The sequence below is a fragment of the Chenopodium album genome, chromosome 3, assembly GCF_948465745.1.
Source record: "Chenopodium album chromosome 3, dcCheAlbu1.1, whole genome shotgun sequence".
Classification (NCBI taxonomy): domain Eukaryota; kingdom Viridiplantae; phylum Streptophyta; class Magnoliopsida; order Caryophyllales; family Amaranthaceae; genus Chenopodium; species Chenopodium album.
Window position 1 is genome coordinate 54,317,469 of NC_137836.1, and position 18,593 is coordinate 54,336,061.

The 18,593-nt window shown below is 37.6% G+C and overlaps 1 pseudogene; it reads right to left on the reverse strand.

Annotated features, from left to right (window-relative positions):
- Window positions 1-16,543: 16,543 nt before the first annotated feature.
- LOC145625125 (two-pore potassium channel 1 pseudogene) lies at window positions 16,544-17,758 on the reverse strand (annotated as a pseudogene).
- Between the last annotated feature and the right edge of the window lie 835 nt (window positions 17,759-18,593).

The window sequence follows — 18,593 nt, forward strand, 5'->3', positions numbered from 1 at the left end:
AAACACATGTTCATGAAAGGACTTTTTAAAATGTACAAGCACAAATGAAAGGAAATCTTTCTAAATAAGTAAGGGAGTGCACGCTCCAAGATACCTAAGGTTGATTGAAACATAAATATGCTAAGCATAGGAACTAGTTATCACACTCCACTTTCATCCCAAACGGTATTACCGCGTTCCCCCTACTAATCTCATATCTCCCCTTAGTGAGCATCTCATATGTCCACGAAGGAACCGGAAAAAGATCAAATTTATGGCTACTCGACATCTTGACTACGCATCCCCTTTCCTTAGGCTATAACCAATGATTCCCTCCACCGATGAATGAATCAACCCCTAGGTCAAATGGTCTTCTAAAGGTTGTAACGTAAGGCAAAAAGGGTTAAGGTAGGCTAAATTTAAAATTTGGTGGTTAAACTAAATTGTGAAGCAAAGATTGCGCATTTCTTTACTCCATAACCAAGTAATCACCAAACAAAAATACCAACACCCCCAAGCTTATTCAAAGCTATGATCACAAACATATACACAAAAAGCGTAAGAACGCTTCCCCCCAAGCTTAAGTGGAGCATTGTCCTCAATGCTAAAAAAGGAAGAATACTCACATAAAAATATTTTTGCATTTTTAACTATTTTTTTTTTCATATTTCTTTATTAGTGTTTTATCCTCGCCCCTTTTTATTTTGGACGGCTTTTTCAACTTCGCACTTGCTTTGTTCTTGACTTTTTTTTTTTTTAGTTTGGACGGCTTTTTACTAGACATATGCCATTATTCACAATGTATATACAACACAAACTTGCTCTTAAACTTGAACCAAGTTCCAAAGTTATATATAGACCACAATCTTCAACAACAATGACCATTGCTTCACAAAAACCAAAAATGAAAATGAAAATGAAACAAAAGGCTCAAGAGCTAAAGATGTGGCTTGAAAAGAAGGGAAAAAGGCTCAAAGGGCTTGCGAGAAGGCAAATGTATCTAAAAAACCAAAAGTAAAAAGAAGGACACTATCCTAGAAAAAGGAAAAATACCTCCCCGAAAAGTTGCCTTTGTCCTCCCTAGGTGGTTCGGTCTTGGTCTTAGGAATCATACGTTAAGATTCTAGATTAGGTTTGCGAAAGTCAAGGATCCACGCCGCTCATACAAGAATATGTTGAAAGCTTGATAAAGTATGAATCTCACATGGTTGTAGAAAAAACTCACTAATGGTGTCAAATCGAAGATAGGGAGCAACTACCAAACATGCCACAAACAAGTAGAATCCGACTTCATGATCCCCCTAGTTCTTGACAACTACCTTAGCATGCTTTATCCTATAATCAACCAAACATATTCTCAAACCGTGCATACCACTACCACTTAAGAAGAAAATCATTCAAGTTTACAAGTCCAAATGTTATTATGTCCAAAGCAAGAACAAAACAAGACACATTGCAAATTTGCCTTGATAAAAACAAATATCTATTTGGAGTTTTCAAAATAAAAGAACATGGAAAGGCATATACAAAGGTGCATGACATATATGAATAAACATCCCACCAAACAAGATATAATACCCTCCCCCAAGCTTGAATGACACAACATGCTCAATCATAAGGCATAGAAACCATGGGAGAGGGAAACAAGGAGATCAATCCAACAAACCAACATATGTCCAACAAGTCATCATCCGCTAGAGAAAGAGCAAGGAAGGATATTACCGGATATTAGGTGGGTATAAATACCCGCAAATAACCCAATTTTAACCTTTCAAAGCTAACAACCTCTAATATGCTAGCAAATGTGGTGCCAATCTTCCTTGATTCTTGATCGTAATAGAAGCACCAAAGTTTATCAAGTCATGTACCTAGCAAAAGGCACACAAACATTTCTATGAGAGAAAATCTATTCTAAAAAGAAAAGAAAATGAAAGCAATAAAACACGGGTTACTTCCCGAGAAAGGCTTGCTTAAGGTCCAAGATTGACCGCTCTAGTAAAATAATAATAAGGCATGCAACAAGCTTAGTGTGCACATGATAATAATAAGGCATGCAACAAGCTTAGTGTACACCTATGAGGAAAGAGATGCCAAGAGAAGGAAGAAGAATCAAAAGAAAACCCAACAAAATAAGAAAAGGAAAAAGAAAAAGAAGAAGAAGGAAAACTCTCCTCACAATAATTTTGGATGGCAACATCACCCTTTTCCTCAATTTGGGACAAATGAGCCACATAAAAATCATCATAGACAAAGGGGGTCCAAATAGGCTCATTGACAAAGGAAGAGAGGGATATAGGAGCGTAGGGAATATGGTTGAAATTGCTTGAAAAATGGACATGAGAGGAGGGAATAGGGGCTATGGTCTCATAAATGAACTCTTCTTCACCACCATGCCTCAAATCACCAATAAGAGCATGAAAATCAATCATAGAATCCTCAAAAGAAGAACACTCAACATCATCATCTCCCTCTAACATCCAACTTCCAAGAGGAAGTATATAATCCCCTTCACTACAACCATGAACAACAACTCCCTCAACTTCCTTAAACCCTAAAGTCTCAAAGCCATGCATGAATGGACGCAAATTCATTTCAAACTCATCTCTCTCCCATGAAGCATTCTCTATGAACTCACTTAGAAGGCTACGGGTTTTCCATTGACTCTCAATAAACACATTTGACATAACATCAAACAAGTCCAAAGAATCATGGATACAGGAGTCACATTGTAGGGAATATTTCAAGCATTATCCCAAACTTGAACCCCAATGTGATCATACACTAAAGTACGGTGGCGTCAAAGGGAAAGAAGATAGAGCAAAAGAGTCGCCAACAAGTTTTAGGAACTTGTAAACCGTTCACGAGGTGAAGGTTACACCCCTTAACAATCCAGGAGATCGTCAACTCCAATAGGTCTGGAACCATGACTGGTAGTTCGGGGATGAAGTTACAAATCCAACCTAAAAGAGATTGAACCTTCCCTAATAATAGGCCTCTACTTTATTCTGATCGTATTCCTGTGCGTTCTCTGACTAGCATACAATCAATAGGATTAACCCTAAACCTGTTTATCTATGTTGGTTGAATATTAATGCACAAATAAAACTATTATTGGCGATCACTTGAATTATAATCATATTAACCCTAAACAAGATTATTAATTATCTTATTAAGCGTTATACAAGTACCAATTCCCTTTAAACATGCATAAAAGGCGTGATCAAGAAATAACAATAAATATCAAGCAACATAATAATAATAATAAAAATAAAAATAATCATGTTAAAGCATAAGAATAGCAAGATCCTAGGCATGATACTAACAAGATTAATAACAAACCCTAACATGTCACTAAACAATAAAAATCAAAGCTTTAGCCCTAACATGATACTAACATGAATATTAGGAAGGAATACAAAAGGCATCATACTTTTAATCATACTTGATTTTAAAGTTACCATAGACATGATATTAGGAATCATAATAACAAATTAAGCATGATTTCTACATCATAATATTAATAAAAACCATTAAAGCACTTACTTGATGCCTCGTACCTCTTTCTTTCACGTCTAGGACGAAGGCAACTTCGAATTATGCTAGGTATGTCTAGTGCTAATGTATGAGGAATTGTGTTTGTAACAGGGTTGGTTTAGAAAGAGAGAGAGAATCAAGAATTTCTTGATAAGATTTGGTTCTTCAAAAAGGGGGAGATATGTCCTCTATTTATAGAGAAAAAAGAGAGTCGAAGAATAAGAAGAGAATCCGAATTCGAATCGAAATAAAACTCGATGGACATTAGTTTTTGCGGATTTTGTTTTTATCATATCTTCTGATCCAAAAATCTAAATAAGTTATATAATATGTCATTGGAAATCTACTGAATTCTACTTTCCAACCCAATTTGAATCAGATTAAAATATTTTGTAGATAAAAAGATATCGCCGAAATAGTAGGACAGTGTTAGTTTTGGATAGAGTTTCATATCTAATTCATATCTTTTCCGTAATGGCTTGGATTAAATATTATAATATATCATTGGAAAGATAATTTCAAGATCTATCCAACCATATAAAAATTGAATAAATATTATGAGGCACGAAAATAAAATCTGACTGTCTTTGAACATCTTTAAATTTGAATAGAATTTGGATTTAAGAAAAGGAAAGTTTTAAAAAAGGAAAGTTTTTATTTAACTCAAATTCTTTAATCTTATCTTTTCAAAAAGGATAATTAAGATCTTTTAGAAACTTATAGAAGGTTCTAATTAATCCTAATTAGTTTAGGAATAAGATTAAACCTTTGGACCCTCCACATGATCATTGGGCCGTAGGTAAGATCCGGTTTGAGCCCAATTTAGTATTTTGGCCATAACTTTCTCATTATTCATCGGAATTGGGCTTATAATATATCGTTGGAAAGGTCTTTTCAAGCCCCATCCAACTACACTATTATAGGACCCTTATCATGGACCAAACAGGACTGGAATGCACGTTTTTCAAAAATAGGGTGAGAAAAGAAATATTTTCAAAAACAGAAAGAAGAGATATTTTAATAAAAACATCCTCATCACTAGACTTTTCACACTTTTTCTTTGTTTGATAATTAAATGACATGAAAGGTATTCATCACTAGGTTTGGTTTTGGGGAGACAAATTTGGGGGGTCAACAGAAGTCCCCCACTTTGACTGAGTTTGGAGAAACGCAAGTTTCGAAAACGAAAGTCAAAGTAGCGATAGGGACGGAGAATATTCAGAATGTTCTGCGATCCTAAATCGTTCTTGTAACGCTGATGCCTGCAAACTAGCGTTAGTTAAACAGATAAAAGAGTTAAGAAACGCGTAACTTGCACCGTCGACCACACGTCTCTGAAAGTAACCCATTTACTGATGTATGATGTAGTGATAATCTTCCGCAAGCTAGGGAACGCCATCTTGTTGTTTGTTTTGACGATCTTCCGCAATCTAGGGAGCGCCGTCGATCAATGCTGCTACATCTCGAGCCTCTTACTTGATCATAGTGACAACCTTTCCAATCATAGCAAAAAGTCATCGAAGACCACCCATATCGTGCTATCTTCTCAAATCTTGGTGAAAACCTCCACAGTCTAAGCGAATGCCGTCGAAGACCACCTATCTCGTGCTATCTTCTCAAATCTTAATGACAACCTCCACAATCTTAGCGAATGCTGTCGAAGACCGCCCATCTCGTGATATCTTCTCAAATCATGGTGACCACCTTCACAATCTTAGCGAATGCTGTCGAAGACCGCCCATCTTGTGCTATTTTCTCAAATCTTCGTGACAACCTCCACAATCTTAGCGAATGCCGTCGAAGACCGCCCATCTCGTGCTATCTTCTCAAATCTCGGTGACAACCTCCATAATCTTAGCGAATGTCGTCTAAAAATAACCTCTCTTGAAATCATCCTAAGTTGGTGTGATAATATTCCGAAGAAACTACCGAAGACCAACACTTGTCGATCCTTAAAGCTCGCTTGAACTTTGCTTTAACCGGTGCGTCGGCGCTTCTGCTTCATGTAAACTAGTATGCCGGTACTTTGAATTGTGAACCCGTATGTCGGTGCCTTTGTGATGAGCCAAGGTTTAGGTGCTTTAAGCTAAATGAGACTATCTTTCCTCAGGTCGATCACTTATTTGCGGTTGCAATCAAATCGACTACTTAATCATGTCAAATTGCTTATAGGGGCTAACTGGCGTACCAAGGAATCCGAAGTTGTTGTTCTGAGACTTCGAGCTCTGTCGCTGCTGAAATATCTCTGGCGCCGCGATTTTGATCTGTCGCGAGACGCTGGGATCTAGCGCTAGGCGCTGAAATCTATTACCAGACGCTGGATGTTTTCATCTGGCGCTGGAGTCGAGTCTTCCCTATTCTGCTCTTGCTGCCGTTGTTGCTCGGTTTCGCTTCGAACTTTGAACTTGGTCATTTCCTTTCAACCAAATCCGCTCAAATCTTTTGTAAATTAAAGCTCTTCATCTCCAATTTACCAATCCATGTAAATCTTCTTATCTTGGAGGAATCTCCTGTGTCATATTCGCGGTTTTGTTTTTTCAAAAAAAATCCGGGAATGTTCTCGCTTGCTAGGATGAACTTGAATTTATATCTTTGACTATAGGACTTTGCTTATCTTTCTTTAGGGTTGACCTAAGACTTAGTGTTGCTTGACTCAATGTGATAACACGACATGACTCAATTTGTACATGACTCGTGTGTGCATTATAATGTGATTGTGCGACTCGAAAAATGTAAAAAGGAAAATATTTTCCGTCATTTTTGTGGAGGGTACCAACTTTCTCCCAAAAAAGAAAGACACGAAAAAGAATCGAAGTGAAGTTTTTGAAGGTGCATGTTGAATGAAGTTAATGAAATGTTGTCTCTCACAGTATAAGGATTGTAACATCTTAGACAATCCTAGTTGACTCGATAATGATAGTATTTAGGTAACTTAGGCTCGGAGGCTAAGTACTTCATACTTTCTGATGCAATGATGATTGATGAGCGATATTAACATGACAAGGCATGCTTCAGCGTTGTGTTAAGATTTCATGACAAAGGGTTCCTAAGGGAAAGTATATTTGGTCATGTATCTGTGCGGTGTGTGAAAGTGATTCTAAAGTTAGGCCGCAAGAGCTAAGTGTGTGGAAATATATTATTTTTAGAAGAGTCAAATAATGGTGACTCTTAGGCTAGGTAGGCCAACAATGTAGGGATCAAGCCCCCAAGGTGTGCAATCTTGCTTTTGAATCTTTATATTTTTATGCTTGAGGTTTCTCACTCTTTTTTTATTTCTTTTTGCTTTAGCATTTATTTTATTTTTATGAGTGTGGGAAATCTCAATTATGCGGTCTATCACTCACTTGGCATTCATGTTTCTCAGGCACGGTACCGAGCACTCGATAAGAGACGCAATCTGAGACGTGTTCATATCAAAGACATTGAAACACTTGCCCTTTTGTACACTTTTATTTATTGTTTTTTTTTTTTTTTTTTTTTTTTTTTTTGCTATTTTAATCTTTTGAATTCACTCAAGCTTTTTATGAAAATGAAAATTGCGTAAGTTACACACCATCGCATCCCAAAGTTACGTAGATGTAGGTTGAAAAATGAAAGGTTTATCGTTAGACGAGGCTCAAAGTGGTTTATCAAAAAAAAATTGTATATTTGAAGGGTGAAAAGGAGATATGATGTGGCTACAAGGGGTGCCTCAAATCATTGGTATACCTTGTGCTCAGTTTGACATGGATATTTTTTTTGTTTTTTTTTTTTGAAATGCAATAATCATATGTAAGGAAATAAATGCTCATTTTATTTAAAAAGTGAAGGTAAAAATCAAACTTTAAGAAATAAATTCAAGGAGGGTGAAGGGTGCCTATGCTAGACTTATTGGGGAAAGGGTTTGAAAAAAAAAAAAAAAAGAAGAAAGCATGAAATCTTGGTGAGAAGCTTGCCTTGTGCATTTGTTTCATCATTACCCTAAATTTTTTTTAATTACATGACTCAAACTCGATTCAAATGCATGGATGGAAGAAGGTAGGAAGACTGAAGGTTGTGATAGGGAGAAAGCACGTAGAAAATGGAAAGATGATGTAGATGGAGAGATATGAAAAAATTAGGAATAGAATGTACCCCTAACTCAAGTGACGGAAAAAACCGACTCATGCATGAACCTAAGACATGGTCATGGTGTGAAAAGAGTATGTACAAAGTGTGTTCTAAGAATAGTGAGTGTAGGTGACATGATAAGACTCTTGTCATGACCATGTGGCTAGACTATGTGACTAGACTCGAACAAAGACTAAGTTAAGACCTCACGTATATGCATTAAACTGGACAGGCTGTGGTATTTTAGTCATAACTTTTGATCTGTGACTCTGATTGGGATGAGACCACCGCCAAATTAAAGATAAAACGCGGGGCTACAGATCAATAGGTTTTACGACTCGTAGTTTTTGCTAGAACTCCAGCGATGACCAAAACAAGTTGACGCTTGTGCTGTATACGGGAATAAAAATCCGGGTTGACTTAAAGGAACTATGACTCGATTTTAGGTATATTTTTTAGCTCAAATTAATTAATTAAACAAAGTCCTTTAGTCATTAATTATTTTATTAAGACTTATTTACAAACACAAGTCAAACAAATGGTTAGTTTAGTCACATAATAAGTATGCACAAGTAAGAGATGCACAAGTAGTCAAGTAGTCACAATAAGATGCAATGAGTTTGTAACCTAACCATGGCTCTAATCTCTAAAGTTCAGGATATGGGTTAGTCAAAGAGGTTCCATGGTTAATTTTCCGGATGCACCGCGCGGAAGCCTAACCGTGAAGGGTTGGCGCGAGTGGATGGGACACCGCGAGTTTAGAAAAACTGACTTCCATGGTTTGGTGAATTCAACATTCTCGGATGTACCTTTTTTTGCTCAGAGCGTTCAATCAGGTAGATGGAGCATGAATTCCCAAAGGTTATGCCCATATGTAGAACACATATGGGTTTCAGAAAAGTGAGAAAAACTCAATCAGGAAGTAGGATCGAGCAAACAGTGCTAAAAACTGGTCAAAATTAGAACGCGTATTTTCGGCTCGGTATTGGAAGAACTTGGCGCCAGCAAACAGAGGCCAGCGCCATTTTTTGGCTTTAGCGCCTTGCGACAAAGGCTGTCGCTTGGCGCTAATGTCAAAATGTTGGCGCAAATCTTTGTTTGCTGACGCTAGTTCCTACATACCTCAGCAGCTTTCTGTGCTCGATAAAATTTTCCAGTTTCGCGCAGCATTATTTCGATCCTAGTTGTGAAAGATATTACTCAAATTTCCTACGTGTAAAAAATCCTATGTTTTTAACTCATTACGGATGGTCTTTCCAATGAGATCTTTTTTTACGCATATGACAATAATGTTAATCAACATTACGCACATGAAATACTTAGAACTTTTCGAGTCTCATCCACTAATTCTAAATCATTGCCGAAATAAATTTCAGGAATTAAAATAGAAATCCTCCCAAGTGGAGTCGCCAAAAACTGTAGGGAATATTTCAAGCATTATCCCAAACTTGAACCCCACTGTGATCATACACTAAAGTACGGTGGCGTCATAAGGGAAAGAAGATAGAGCAAAAGAGTCGCCAACAAATTTTAGGAACTTGTAAACCGTTCATGAGATGAAGGTTACACCCCTTAACGATCCAGGAGATCGTCAACTCCAATAGGTCTGGAACCATGACTCGTAGTTCAGGGATGAAGGTACAAATCCAACCTAAAAGAGATTGAACCTGCCCTAATAATAGGCCTCTACTTTATTCTGATCGTATTCATGTGTGTTTTCTGACAAACATACAATCATTAGGATTAAATCTAAACCTTTTTATCTATGTTGGTTGAATATTAATGCACAAATAAAACTATTATTGGCGATCACTTGAATTATAATCATATTAACCCTAAACAAGATAATTAGTTAATTATCTTATTAAGCGTGATTACAAGTACATATTCCCTTTAAACATGCATAAAATGCGTGATCAAGCAATAACAATAAATATCAAGCAACATAATAATATTAATAAAAATAATAATAACCATAATAATAATAATAATAATAATAATCATTATAAAATTATAATCATAATTAAAATAATCATGTTAAAGCACTAGAATAGCAAGATCCTAGGCATGATACTAACAAGATTAATAACAAACCCTAACATTTCACTAAACAATAAAAATCAAAGCTTTAGCCCTAACATGATACTAACATGAATATTAGGAAAGAATACAAAAGGCATCATACTTTTAATCATACTTGATTTTAATGTTATCCTAGACATGATATTAGGAATCATAATAACAACTTAAGCATGATTTCTACATCATAATATTATTAAAAACCATTAAAGCACTTACTAGATGCTCGTACCTCTTTCTTTCACGTCTAAGGCGAAGGCAACTTCGAATTATGCTAGGTGTGTCTAGTGCTAATGTATGAAGAATTGTGTTTGTAAAAGGGTTGGTTTAGAAAGAGAGAGAGAATCAAGAATTTCTTGATGAGAGTAGGTTCTTCAAAAAGGGGGAGATATTTCCTCTATTTATAGAGAAAAAAGAGAGTCAAAGAATAAGAAGAGAATCCGAATTCGAATCGAAATAAAACTCGATGGACAACTGTTTTTGCGGATTTTGTTTTTGTCATATCTTTTGATCCTGAAATCCAAATAAGTCCTATAATATGTTGTTGGAAAGATCTTGAAGTCTACATTCTAACCCAATTAGAATCAGATTAAAATATTTTGTAGATAAAAAGATATTGCCAAAATAGTAGGATGGTGTCAATTTTGGACAGAGTTTCGTATCTAATTCATATTTTTTTCATTATTGCTCGGATTTAATATTATAATATATATCATTGGAAAGATAATTTCAAGATCTATCCAACCATATAAAAATTGGATAAAGATTATGAGGCACGAAAATAAAATCTGACTGTCTTTATACATCTTTAAATTCGAATAGAATTAGGATTTAAGAAAAGGAAATTTTAAAAAAGAAAAGTTCTTATTTAACTCAAATTCTTTAATCTTATCTTTTCAAAAAGGATAATTAAGATCTTTTAGAAAATTATAGAAGTTTCTAATTAATCCTAATTAGTTTAGGAATAGGATTAAACCTTTGGACCCTCCACATGATCATTGGGCCGTAGGTAAGATCCGGTTTGAGCCCAATTTAGTATTTTGGCCATAACTTTCTTATTATTCATCGGAATTGGGCTTATAATATATCGTTGGAAAGGTCTTTTCAAACCCCATCCAACTACACTATTATAAGACCCTTATCATGGACAAAACTAAACTGGAATGCACGTTTTTCAAAAATAGGGTAAGAAAAGAATTTTTTTCAAAAACAGAAAGATAAGATATTTTAATAAAAACATCCTCATTACTAGACTTTTCACACTTTCGTTTTGTTCGATAATTAAATGACATGAAAGGTATTCATCACTGGGTTTGGTTTTTGGGAGACACATTTGGGTGTCGACACACATTCATACACTTGAGACTCATCACAATCAAATAAGGAAGGGGAGTTTAGATTCACAAAATCATCATCACTCTGAACTCCCTTTCCTTCACTCCTATGCTCAACAATAAGATCCTCACACACTCTTGGTTGTTCAAAATGATCATCATCATCACTCGCAACACACACATCAAATTGAGATTTTTCACAAACAAGCATCAAGGATGACAATTGGCTTTCCAACTCATCTTTTCTTCTTTTTCCCTCCTCAAGACGCTCATCATTCTTTTTCGTTATCTCTAATTGACCTCTCATAGAATTAAGAATCATATACTTACTAGGCCTAAACTCATTATCAAGCTCAATACGCCTAATTTGAGACTCAAATGTATCAACAAGAGATTAAAAAGATGTAGAAGGTTGAGGTTCAACAAGAGAAGAAGAAGTACAACCAAGATTGGAAGAATCAACATTAAAATCATGAGCATATACATCACATTGGGGAGTGAGGGCACAATTAATAACATGATTTTATCATTAAGGGAATGAAGCACATCACAAGAAGGCATGGTAAATAATGAAGAATATTGAAACACACCATTAGCACTAACTTGAGCTTCCACTTCATCATCATGAACAAAAGGAGAAATAAAGTTGAAATCATGTGTTCTAGGTTCACTTAAGGGCTCATGTGTCAAATTTTGGGAATTTCAGCTAAAATTAGAAGAATCAACACATTGCATATCAATATTAGAATCATGATTACCCCTATCATAAACATCCCTAGCAAACCAAACATAAAAATCCTAAGCATCATCAATTGACAATGTTCTATATTCACCATTATGTATGCATTCAACTTCATTTCTAGTTTGCTCATTCAAACCAAAATAACAAATCTCACAAGCCTCCAAAAGACTACAACAATCATAGTCCAAAAATCCCTCAAGTCTATTGAAAGATTCACAATAAGGCTCATTGTCAAATTTAGGAAATTATAGACATGCCATTTTTTTTCACAAAACAAACAAAAATCAAATATAAGAAAAGTATATACAAAGACCTAGACTCAAGCAATCAAAAACACTCAAACATAGACATCGTTCCCCGGCAACAACGCCATTTTGATAAAGGAATAAACGAGTCGTTAATTGTCTATCCCAAAACCAAACACAATTTATAATATGCTAAACAAACCTAATACAAGTATAAGGCAAGTATAGGGTCGAACCCAAAGAAGTGAGTCGGTATTAACTATAGCCTAAGTCAAGCTATAATTTCGATGATTGTAGTGAGAAAATGGTTGCTACTATGGTAACTAAGCTAGATTAAACAAGTAATTCAAGAAACTAAACTCTAGGGATATAGGTTCCACATGCAATTTCAATAAACATGCTAATTGATAGTTCATTCGCTTGATTCAAGCATTGCAAAGGACAAACAATAGTAACAATTAAGAGAATTCAAGAGCTATCTCCTAGAGGCCAAGCTAGGTGCACTATGAAAGGAGATGGCATTGTATAAGGAATTGCTTAATGGAAGCATGGAGGAAGTGGATGAACAATTGTGCTTGAAGATTTTAAGCCATGAAGCTTTGCAAGAGGCCGCAACAAAAGAAGGTAAAGGTGTGCCTATGGTAGAGCTCAAACCTCTACCATCACACCTTAGGTATGATTTCTTAGGCCCGAATTCCACTTACCCCGTAATTGTTAGTGCATCATTGAGCGAGAGCCAAGCTCAAGCGTAATGTTGTGTCTTGAGAAAGAGCCAAGGTGCTTTGGGCTATACTATTGATGATCTTAAAGGAATAAGCCCCGCTTTGTGTATACACCACAAAACGCTTGAGGAAGGCACCCTTCCTTCTATTGAACGACAAAGAAAGCTACACCCTCAAATGGGAGAGGTGGTGAAAAAAGGGATCACCAATCTCAAGCTCTAGGTGGGTCTCTCCCATTTATGTCGTTCCTGAGAAGGGGAGTATGACCGTTGTCAAAAATGAGAGAGGTTAGCTCATTCCTACTAGGACAGTCACCGGTTGGAGTATGTGTATAGAATATCGACGTTTAAATACATCCACCAAAAAGGATCACTTTCCCCTTCCATTCATTGATCAAATATTAGAGAGACTAACAAAGCACAAGTTCTATTGGTTCCTTGATGGCTATTCGGGATTTTTTCAAATCCCAATCCACCCCGAAGATCAAGAGAAGACAATAGTTACATGCCCTTATGGGACCTTTGCTTATAGGAGAATGACCTTTGGTCTTTGTAATGCCCCCGCAACATTCCAAATGTGCATGATGAGCATTTTTGGAGACATGTTGGAGGAAGAAATGGAGAAATTTATGGATGACTTCTCCGTAGGTGGGGTCTCATTTGAGGAGTCCCTTGTGAATCTTGATAAATGTTTGGCGTGCTGTGTGAAGGTTAATCTTGTCTTGAATTGGGAGAAGTGCCACTTCATGGTGGAGTAAGGAATAGTGCTTGGACACAAGATCTCTCATAAATGAATAGAGGTGGATAAGGCCAAGATCGAGGTCATTGAGAAGCTTCCACCTCTGGTGAATGTCAAGGGAGTGAGATCATTTTTGGGACATGCGGGCTTCTATAGAAGATTCATCATGGATTTGTCACTCATTGACAAGCCCCTTAATGTTCTTCTTCAAAAATATGTTGAGTTTGTTTTTGATGGTAAATGCTTGGAGGCATTTAATAGATTGAAAAAGGCCCTAATCTCTACCCCCATTGTTCAAGCCTCAAGATGGGATTTATCCTTCGAATTGATGTGTGATGCTAGTGATTGGGCAATTGGAGGTGTTTTGGGACAACGTGTGGATAAGAAAATTTATGTGATTTACTATATGTCCAAGACTCTAAATGGGGCCCAAGAGAATTACACAACAACGGAAAAAGAATTCTTGGCCATTGTTCACTCTTTTGAGAAATTCCGGTGTTATTTGTTGGGTTCCAAGACCATTATCTTCACGGATCATGCAGCTCTCAAGTATCTCTTTGCCAAGAAAGAGTCCAAGCCAAGGTTGATTCGTTGGGTGCTTGAATTACAAACTTTTGAAATAGAGATTAGGGATAAGAAGGGTGCAGAAAACGTTGTGGCGGACAATCTTTCTCGCCTTGAGGGTGATTAAATTCATGATGATGGTTTAGCAATTAAAGATAGAATGCTTGATGATGTCTTGTATGCCATTAAGGTTACGAAGCTCCCATGGTATGCCGACTTTGTGAACTCTCTAGCATGTGGGGAGTTTCCACCTTCTTTCTCCAAGAACCAAAGGAAGAAACTCAAGAGGGAGGGCAAGACATTACTTGTGGGATGATCCCATCTTGTATAAACGAGGGGTTGATGGCTTGTGTTCCGAATGAAGAGGTGCCAAGTGTTCTAAAGATGTGCCATTGGGATCCTAGTGGTGGCCATATGGGTGTTTCCAAAACCGCCAATAAGGTTCTTTAATGTGGTTTGTGGTGGCCAAATCTCTTCAAGGATTCATGGGGCTTTGTAAAGTCATGCGACCGATGTAAAAGAGTTGGGAATATTTCCAAGAGGAATGAAATGCCTCAAAAACCTATTCTTAAGTTAAAGGTGTTCGATGTATGGGGGATTGACTTCATGTGAGCATTCCCATCTTCATATGGAAATCAATTCATACTTGTGGCTGTGGACTATGTTTCTAAATGGGTTGAGGCCATTTCTTCCCCAATAAATGACCAAAAAGTAGTGTTCAAGTTGTTCAAAAAAATCATATTCCCAAGGTTTGGTGTGCCGAAGGCTGTATAAGCGATAACGGTTCTCATTTTGTTCACAATGCCTTCAAAAAGATGTTGAGGAAACATGAAGTTCATCAACGGTTAGGCCTTCCATATCATCCTCAAACGAGTGGCCAAGTCGAGGTCTCCAATTGTCAAATAAAGCTTATTCTTTAGAAGACGGTTGCAAGGAATAGAAAGGATTGGTCGGACAAGTTAGATGATGCTCTTTGGGCCTATAGGACGGCTTTCAAGACACCTATTGGCACCACTATCTCCTGGTCTATGACAAATCTTTCCATCTCCCGGTGGAGCTTGAACACCGTGCTTTGTGGGCAATCAAGAAGATAAACTTTTATTTAGAAAGTGCGGTGGAGAAAAGGTGGTTGGATCTTCATGAACTAGAGGAGCTTAGACATGATGCTTATGACTGTGCTGGCACCTACAAAGCTGGTTCTAAGGAAGCTCATGATTAGCTTATTGAGAAAAAGGAGTTTTGTGTTGGTGATAAAGTCCTCCTCTACAATTCAAGAATGAAGTTATTTCCCGGAAAGCTCATGTCAAGATGGAGTGGCCCTTTCTTGGTGAAAGATGTTTTTGCTCATGGTGCCGTGGAGATTTCTCCTTTGGATTCCTCTTCTTCTTTCAAGGTTAACGGTCATCGGCTAAAGAGATATTTTGATGGAGTGTTTGTTGGTCTTATTCATAAAATGATTCTTTTCAAGCCACCTTAAGTGGGGTGGTAAACGTCGAGCTAACGACGTTAAACAATAGCGCTTACGGGAGGAAACCTGGATTCTCACCTCTACTCTCTTTTCCTTCCTTTCTTTTATTTTTCTTTGTTGATTTTTGCTCTTACCCTTCTGTATGTTTTTTGTTTATTTTGTAGGTTGCCTTCATTCATCATCTATAGACTCAATGTGTTTGATGAGGATGGTAAAATGAGATTTTGGAGTGCAGGGGAGAGGGCACCCCGCGGGCTTGGAGAGGCCTCGGGTGCCCTTGTTTAAATTAAAAGGAAATCGGATAAGTAGCTCTCCGCGGTCTCTCCGCGGGCTCCCCGCAGGCGCGGGTGTCCTAGAGAGGGCGCGGGGAGACTCGGAGAGGGCGCGGCCTATTTTCACAAAAATGGTTCAAGAACTCTCCGCGGTTGCCCCGCGGGCTCCCCACGGGCGTGGGTGTCTTAGAAAGAGCGCGGGGAGATCAGGAGAGGGCGCGGCCCCTTAAAGGTAAAAAATCACATCTTTTTTCCAAAACTGACCTGCGGTCTCTCCGCGGGCGCGGGATAATCATTGCGGGCGCGGCGTAGTCGGGAGAGGGGCGCGGGCACCTGGGTTTTTCATTAACCCGACTTCCCTTCTCTCTCTCACTCCTCTCTTATTTTCTATTTCACTCTTATTTTTCCCCATTCTCTCTCTTCCTCCTCTCAAACCCTAATCCCCAAATCATCTCTTTCACACAAATTTACACAAATTCACCCTAGTTTTCACTTAAATTTCCATCCCAATTTCCTTCATACTCCATTTTCATCAAGCATAATCTCCTTTCTCGTGGTTTTTTCGGGAATTTTGCGTCATAGACGGTTTTTGAGCTTACTTTGAGTCTTCAATCTTGGTATACTTCTAACCTTTGTTTTATTTTTGTCAATTTCAATTGATTACTCTACATTGGTTTTGGTTTGCCTTGATTATTTTGGTGTTTATTTTTCTCACAGGAGCTGAGCAACAAATGGAGGGAGCAATGTTATCTGGTGATCTCTTTGGTGTAGGTGATCTCTTTGGTGCAAGTTATCTCACTATATGAAAGTTCCAAATCATACGCCGATAACCAACTTCAAGACTGATCGAAATCTAGATCTTTGAATTCTTTCATTACAACTGATATATCATTTTGAGTAATCTTCCCCATGTCCTTCAGCTTGTATAATACAAATTCAGCAACTCTGCAAGTCAAAGAATGTGGTATTATATAAAATATAATTAGATTGAAACCAAAGGCAAGAAATGAGGATACATTATTTTCTTATGAGAAAACACAAGATATCATCATTCTTGTCTCATTGTACTTACTCTACACCTCCATCGATGTTTGTAGCAGCAGCCTCAAGATCTACAATAGTTGCACGCCAAGTAATAACCCACCTGATTACGGCATTTTGCCTCCTTTCAGTGCTAAGCTCAGCAAGATGAAGGAAGAATAGCCCCAAGCATATAGTGGTTGTCAAAATCCACAAAATTGCAAAAATACGGCCTGCCTCAGTAGAAAAGCCTTAATCTCCATATCCCAAGGACATGATTGTAACACAAACACAATAAAAGGCATTAACAGCTTCCAACTTCTCAACCAGCATCAAGAAAACAGTCCCGCATATCATAAGTAAAAGCAGGGCTACAACAGCCACAATGCAATTTTGTTGAACTTTGCTTGTTTCCATGATATCCTTCATAATATCACCTGGGCGAATAAGTTTTTTGCGCATTTGTAATGCCCTAACGAGCTATAATTCTTGCTTCTCAGCGAGATGATTTGCACCTCAAGTGAGAACTAGCCCCACCAAAGCCATCCCCTAGAAGATGAAAGCACAAATGAGGAGCTTAGCAAGGGAACTTTGCGGGACTAAGTCACCATATCCAACTGAAGTCATGGTAACCATACGAAAGTAAAGAGCGTCTACTATGCCATTAGTAGTCTTTGTAACACTAAATTGATCCCTTATTATATAAAAGGAAAATGCACCAACAAGAAGGTAAATAGTCACAAAGATAGTGATTCGATTACAGCTTGGACGGAGTCTCATCCAGATAACTTTGGGAGTAGGACCAGGCTTGTGACAAGCAGTTAGATTAACTCCAGAGAGGAGGGCTTCTATGGGAGGAGCACTTCTAGACCGGCGAAGTCTAAATTGCACCATTGGAGGGCTGATTAATTGACATGAAAGATCTATGGATTCTTCCGATAGTGGTTTGTTCAGCTTCTTTTGATTCTCCATTTGCAAGTATTAACAAATCTAGTATAATCATCAAATAACCTACAGAGTATTGAAATCTCAGAGTTTAGTTTCAAAATTTTCCTCTAAAAGCTAGTATAATAAGTTTTACACAATATGGATTAATTTTTTAGGGTTGACCATCTCAATCTCAAATGGGAAAAATCTCACGGGTATATTTGTTTGTAGTTCTTGGCATATGTAGGTTTATGTTTTGACAAAAAGAACTTGAGACTGGACTCTTGTTCCCACATGTGAGATATGGCTATATCATTATAGTTATTTCACTTCAAGTTCGTAGCTTAAGGAATAGTAAGATTGAAAAAATTTCACTCCCTATTCTTAGTTTGTAGCATCTCATGCAAAAACTAATCAATTATTGACAGGAACCAAACATAGTTTATATATTTAGTTATTTACACACCCCAAACCACCACAAACATCCAGTTTTCTTTGTTGATAGGAACCAAGCAATGTTACCTGGATTCTCCCCTCTACTCTCTTTTCCTTCCTTTCTTTTATTTTTCTTTGTTGATTTTTGCTCTTACCCTTTCGTATGTTTTTTGTTTGTTTTGTAGGTTGCCTTCATTCATCATCTATAGACTCAATGTGTTTGATGAGGATGGCAAAATGAGATTTTGGAGTGCAGGGGAGAGGGCACCCCGCGGGCTTGGAGAGGCCTCGGGTGCCCTTGCTTAAAATAAAAGGAAATCGGATAAGTAGCTCTCCGCGGTCTCTCCGCGGGCTCCCCGCAGGCGCGGTGTCCTAGAGAGGGCGCGGGGAGACTCGGAGAGGGCGCGACCTATTTTCACCAAAATTGATCAGGAACTCTCCGCGG